This window comes from Grus americana, chromosome 1 (genome assembly GCF_028858705.1).
Source record: "Grus americana isolate bGruAme1 chromosome 1, bGruAme1.mat, whole genome shotgun sequence".
Classification (NCBI taxonomy): Eukaryota; Metazoa; Chordata; class Aves; order Gruiformes; family Gruidae; genus Grus; species Grus americana.
This window is the reverse complement of record NC_072852.1, coordinates 49,491,614-49,497,958: the sequence shown is the minus strand read 5'-3', so window position 1 is coordinate 49,497,958 and position 6,345 is coordinate 49,491,614.

Below are 6,345 nucleotides of genomic sequence, written 5' to 3'. Positions count from 1 at the left end.
TATTTTCCAGCAGCAGAAAGGGATGGATTCAAGGGGAGAGAGGGGACGTGATGTCCACAGTACCACATGCACATAATTCACCAGCAGCTGGATAGTTAGGTTTTATTGTTATGATAGTATATTTAGTGTTTTGTAAAAAGCTACTTGGGGAGCTGTTTCCCTTGTTGTACAGCAGTTTGTTAGCTGTAAGATTCAGACATAAGCCTTTAATTACGCCGAGCATCTCCGCAAAAGCAATTTCAGTTCTCTCCCCTGCCTCATGCAGCATCTTGGGATGCTCTGCATTTGAATGTGAACAAGCTATTGTTTAACACGGCTTTAAATTATTATAGAAATGTTCTGTAGCATCCACAGGGAAAGCCTGCTCCCATCTGCCCTGTTCATTTCTCACAGTTGCTTTGGGAACCAGGGCCAGTAATCACAGAAATTTTGTTTAAAGGTTAAGCACAGAGTAGTGTTATCTTCATACACTGTGCAAGCTAATAAAAGGTGAAGGTGTGGCTCAGAAACATTTAAAGAGAAATGTAAAACTTAAGATTAAGCATCTTTCCCAGCCTTCACATCTTTCCATTCATTTTCCAGAGCTGTATATGACACAGTATAGGACTTGCAGGGGACTCGCAGTCTCCTCCTGCCTCCCCTGACACAAACCCTCTGCAGTAGACTTCGGCCAGGTCGGTGCCATGGGATCCCAGCCTGACCCTCACACTAAGTCTGTACCTCCTGAATAAAAGTCGAGACTTCTATTTTTCTTCTGAGAAATATGTATTTTTTATTATGGCTTAGACTTGCAGACAAAGTATAAAACATTGCCTAATGTTACTCAGTATATCCTATATTTGATGCTCCTTTTGTCCCAGAGTTTCTGTTTCAAATAATGATGAAAAAAGTTGTATTAAATTTACATCAAAGGAAAGTTGGGGAAGCAGAAACATGAATAACAAACACATGCATAATGTGATTCTGAACAAAGAAACCTGTGCTGTCAGTGCGGGAATAGGCCACGCAGGAACACATGTATGTCATTGTAGCATATTGCTAACACATGTAGGGGTCATCCAGATACGTTCGGGGGCAGCTGAGAACCTTAGCTGAAGATAAATTTGATAGAATCTGGACTGCAGGTACTGAGGCAATGACTGCACATTACATCTTTATAGAGTGGTTACCACAATCCTCTATGTGTTATCCTGTGCAGGCTTCCATGTACAGGCTGTGCCAAAGGGAGAGTGTAAAGAATATGTAAATAGTCAGCGTAAAGATTCACTGAAAAAAATTACAGATAATAATGACATTCTGAAAGTAGTTCATACACATCTTTAAAATGAATGAAAAAGAATTGTAAAGAATTTCACCCACCCAGACCTCAGAGCTTCAAAGCAGTATCAGCAGCCTGCGATATTACCAGCTTTCCCAGTGCAACGCGGAGCATGGCCAAGGGGCCACGGCTCTGCATGGAGGTGAGGACGCATTTGCCCAGAGCAACTGGAAGGCTCTGGATTCAGGATCTTAGTTCAGAGCTCTTCTGCAGGAGCTGAGGACATGCGAGTCTTTTGCAAAGGTAATTCAGACTGCTTGTTCTGGAAATTATTTAGCATTTTATACTTGTTACGCAGACATAGGTATGCTTGACATTTGTTAGTAATACTCTTGGTTTGGTTTGGTTTGGTTTCACCAGGTATTTGGAGTCTTGAACAGACACTGTTTACTGCTCTGAACACATTTCTGCTTTCCTTGACTAGCAGCTCTGGCCCCTGTTCTGCCGTCCTTCACGCCACTCTCGAACCAAGACAGCACTCCCCTGGCTGGCTGGTCTTTATCACCAGATTTTCCGAATGTTCAGCACCCATAACGTTGCAGCTGATTTTCAGAAGTGGGCAGCCATCAGCTATGGCAATTACAACTAGGAGCAAATTCTCAAAAGAACTTGGCATACTGCCCCAAATCTGGTCCCAGCCATGGATACGTAGTGCTTTCCTGCAGGAATCACACCTCCGATTTTGGGAGTCACCTAATTCTGTGCCCCACAGGGTGGCGGATGGGAGGTGTGTGGTCAGAATGAAGGTGGCAGGTAAGTGCCTGTCACAAGTGGTGATGCTGGTTTGTGATGCTTGTGGTGCCAGAGAAGGACAGAAAAAATGAGAATCCAGCTATTACAAAATGATAGTTATGTACAGGAGGAATCCATAAATACAATACACATTTTATGTTAATAAAATCAGGTGGCTGGCCCACTGCATGCAGAGATTGGTGTGAAAATAGCCGCTTAAGTTTTGGCACATTATAGCTAAACATACTAGAGCAGGTCTTTAAACCTTGGGCCCCTAAATTATTTTTAATGGATCGCTAAAAGGTACCTAAGGAAACCAAGATTTATATTCATTATGCTAGGATCTTAAATTTCCATCTGTATTATCACTGAAAGATGCTTAGAGCTGCACAAATTCAAAACAATTGAAAAAAATCACTGGAATAGAATTACAATCAACCTCAAAATAGTAGTTTTCAAGACAGTAACCACTAAAAAGTCAGCTGTAGGTTTCTTGAACTTCTGCCTTACCAAAGGCAGAGCCAAGGATAAAATAAGGTGGATGAAATCACTGAGTGTAGGATCAGGGTTATCCAACAGCCTGCTGGCCCTTCTAATTGACCCTTGAAACCTATCCTACCTATTTTGGGAGCAAAGTAAACGAAGGCTTTTCACCACTTTTTAGACTAATCCAAACAAATGTTAAAAAGACAAACAAGGAAGCAAATAAACAAAAAAAAGTCCCCAAGCCAAAACCAAACAAGCAACCAAAGACCCTCGTCAGTCCCTTGAGGTAGGCAAGGTCACTGCCTGGGAACGCTCTCGTGACTCGCAGGCAGACAAAGCTGCTCCAGCTCAGACGTGACGCAAAAAGACATGACAACACGGCGACATACCGCTGCTGGCGCGTGGGGCTCGGCTTGAGGACGAGCCCTCACTGCCCAGCTGTATTTCAGTGCATCGCTAGTATGGCTCGGACTGCCACCCCCCAGGTCTACAGTGAGTAAATGCGCTCACGGTGTGTCTGAACGCTTGCACAATGTCCCACCACATGCACATACGGCTGCTAAAGCCCTGCCCTGCCAAGGTCAGTGGGAATTTTTGTCATTGACTTTGGTGCAGGCAGGATTTCCCTCCACGGGGACACACCTCCTCCCGGATGCATGTGCATGTGAGTGTTTGTGTATATACATATGTTTTACAGTACAAAGTACTTACAGGAAGGCATCTTCTCTCTTTAAATGTCTTTCTTCAACTTTGTATTGCATGAAGTCAGACCCTCACTGTCGCAGCCGCAGTTTCTCACAGCTTAATGGTGTCGAAGAGCCCCTCTTGCTCCCAACTGCTGCAATAACAATCAGGCTGGGAGGAAGGGGAAATGAGCAGTGTAGCACACACTGTACCTTCTACACACCAGCTATTGTTAAGAGCACGTTGCTCCAGACAGAGTGGCAGCAAGGCACGGGGTGGGAAGCAGGTGTAACCTGCCAGAAACACCAGTCTAGCAAAAGTCAATTTTTACTTCAGACAAGTACCCCTCCTGCGCAGCTGCCTCTTGCCACCAAACCAAACGAGATTTTACATTCCTGTTGCCCAACACTTCGCAGCTTAACAAACGCCTTTATGGCAAATCAAGAGCTCATTTTGTCATCTCAGCACTTTGGTCGTTCATCTGCAAAGTCACTGATTTTTTTTTTTCTTCAACTCCATATCAGAGCAGAGCGTTTCATGTGCAACAGTCCGCTCTCAGGAAGCACATTTTCAGACCCTTTGCTACAGTTTGGTTACTTTACAGAGGAGTCTGGAATCTCTCCTGCTTGCTTGCCCTGCTTGTCCAACTCATTTTAATCCTACTTCCTCCACAAAGCAAAAGGCCCACCAGCAATGGCTGCCCAGTAGTAGTAAAATAGCCCCAATGGAGTACTTTGCTTAAGCAAGGTCTACACAGGTGTGCAGCCCGGCATGGCTGGCCAGGTTTGGACTGCTGCTGAGTGGCCAAAGCCCAGCTCAGTTACCTCACCCCCTAAATTCAAGTGCAATGCATTATTGGAGAACTTGTCTGCCTTTCCAGACACCCTCTGGGATGGTTTATAAACATCACCGTGATAGTCACAGATTCACAGAATCACAGATTGGTAGGGGTTGAAAGGGACCTCTGGAGATCATTTAGTCCAACCTCCCCGCTAAAGCAGGATCACCTACAGCAGGTGGCACAGGATGGTGTCCAGGTGGGTTTTGAATATCTCCAGAGAAGGAGACTCCACAGCCTCTCTGGGCAGCCTGTTCCAGGGCTCTGTCACCCTCAGAGTAAAGAAGTTTTTCCTTATATTGAGATGGAACTTCCTGTGTTCCAGTTTGTGCCCATTGCCCCTTGTCCTGTCATTGGGCACCATAGAGAAGAGTCTGGCCGCATCCTCTTGACACCCGCCCTTTAGATATTTATAAGCGTTGATGAGATCCCCTCTCAGTCTTCTCTTCTCCAGGCTAAACAGACCCAGCTCTCTCAGCCTTTCCTCACAAGAGAGGTGCTCCAGTCCCCTAATCATCCTTGTAGCCCTCCACTGGACTCTCTCCAGTAGTTCCCTGTCTTTCTTGACCTGAGGACCCCAGAACTGGACACAGAACTCCAGATGTGGCCTCACCAGGGCAGAGTAGAGGGGGAGGATAACCTCCCTTGACCTGCTGGCCACACTCTTCTTAACGCACCCCAGGATACCATTGGCCTTCTTGGCCGCAAGGGCACACTGCTGGCTCATGGAGAGCTTGTTGTCCACCAGGACTCCCAGGTCCTTCTCTGCAGAGCTGCTTCCCAACAGGTCAGCCCCTAACCTGTACTGATGCTTGGGGTTATTCCTCCCTAGGTGCAGGACCTACGCTTGCCCTTATTGAATTTCACTTGGTTCCTCTTCGCCCAATTCGCTAGTCTGTCCAGATCTCACTGAATGGCAGCGCAGCCTTCTGGTGTGTCGGCCGCTCCTCCCAGTTTTGTATTATCAGCAAACTTGCTGAGGGTACACTCTGTCCCCTCGTCCAGGTCATTGATGAATATGTTGAACAAGACCGGACCTTGCCAGAGGGCACGAAGCCAGCAGCTTACACATTCAACCCCCATCTTTGCTGTAGCGCGGGAGCTACTGTCCTGTAGTGCAATATTAAAGTCTATTTGTGCTCAGGTTTAGTTCACCCTGCTCTTGATCTGCAGCCTTTAGAAATACTTTGTTTTCAGATACCTGCCTCTTTGTTTGCTGAGCACTCACACACCATGCAATGCAATATAAATGAGCATGTTCAGCCCAGCTGCCACATCATAAACAAGCATGATGAAAGAACATCACATATATGCCTACTACTACCCATCAGGACATTATCTCTGCTCCCTTTCCTCCACTGAAGCCTGGAAATGAAGTACTGCCTCACATACACTCCACTCATGAAATGCCTTCCCTGGCTGGCTGTTCCCTGTCCAGGATTATCCATCAGCTGCAGGACACAACTGCTTGGCAAGAGAGTCAGTGGACCATGAGAAGGCCTGGCATTTTCTGTCCCTTACTAAGCATTTTCTCCACTGGTCCCTTGTATTTCTTTTCTCCTTATAGTTATTGGTCCTCTTTTACCATGGGATCATTTTTGGGAAAAAGAATCCAGCCCTGTCTCCTCCTCTCCCTCATGCCAGCAACTCGTCCCCGATGGTCTTTCTCCCCTTCCCCAGCTGCTCTTGCATCACTCATGGATACTGCCCTGTTCTTGGTAGTTTGGCTTATTTAGCTGGGCTGGAATGATGCTGAAAAACAATGGAAAAAAACCCCTCAGAAATGGTCTTTCCCCCAAGGAAAATTCTCCTCTTTAAATAGCCCCTTTGCATTTGGGAGGAAAAATACAATTTTTATCTCATTAACATATGATTCCCCAGTCATCAGCAGTTCTGAGTTCTGTAGCTATTTTATGTTCGCTCCTAATACATATGATTTAATCTGCAGCTATGATGTACAGATTCAGACTACAGGAAAAGGACTGGAGAGTCTGTATTAGTAATCAGTTCGGCTTTATTTCACTCAGCAGTGACACTGGACAATAACAACTTACAAGCAATTTTGGACTCAACAAGATGCATCTGTCTCTGCGCTGCAGCAGAGATGCATCCGTCCGCGCCCCGAGAGCTGTTGTCTCCTCATCTATCACTTCCCACTTGTGGCATCGCTTCATCTAGTCAACAGTAACTTGACGTCTGCGCTGCCAAGAAACTTTGAAACTGTTCTGGATTTCATACCAGGAAGGGCCCTAAGGTGCACTTTGTATGTCAAATGCCTCAGAAACTG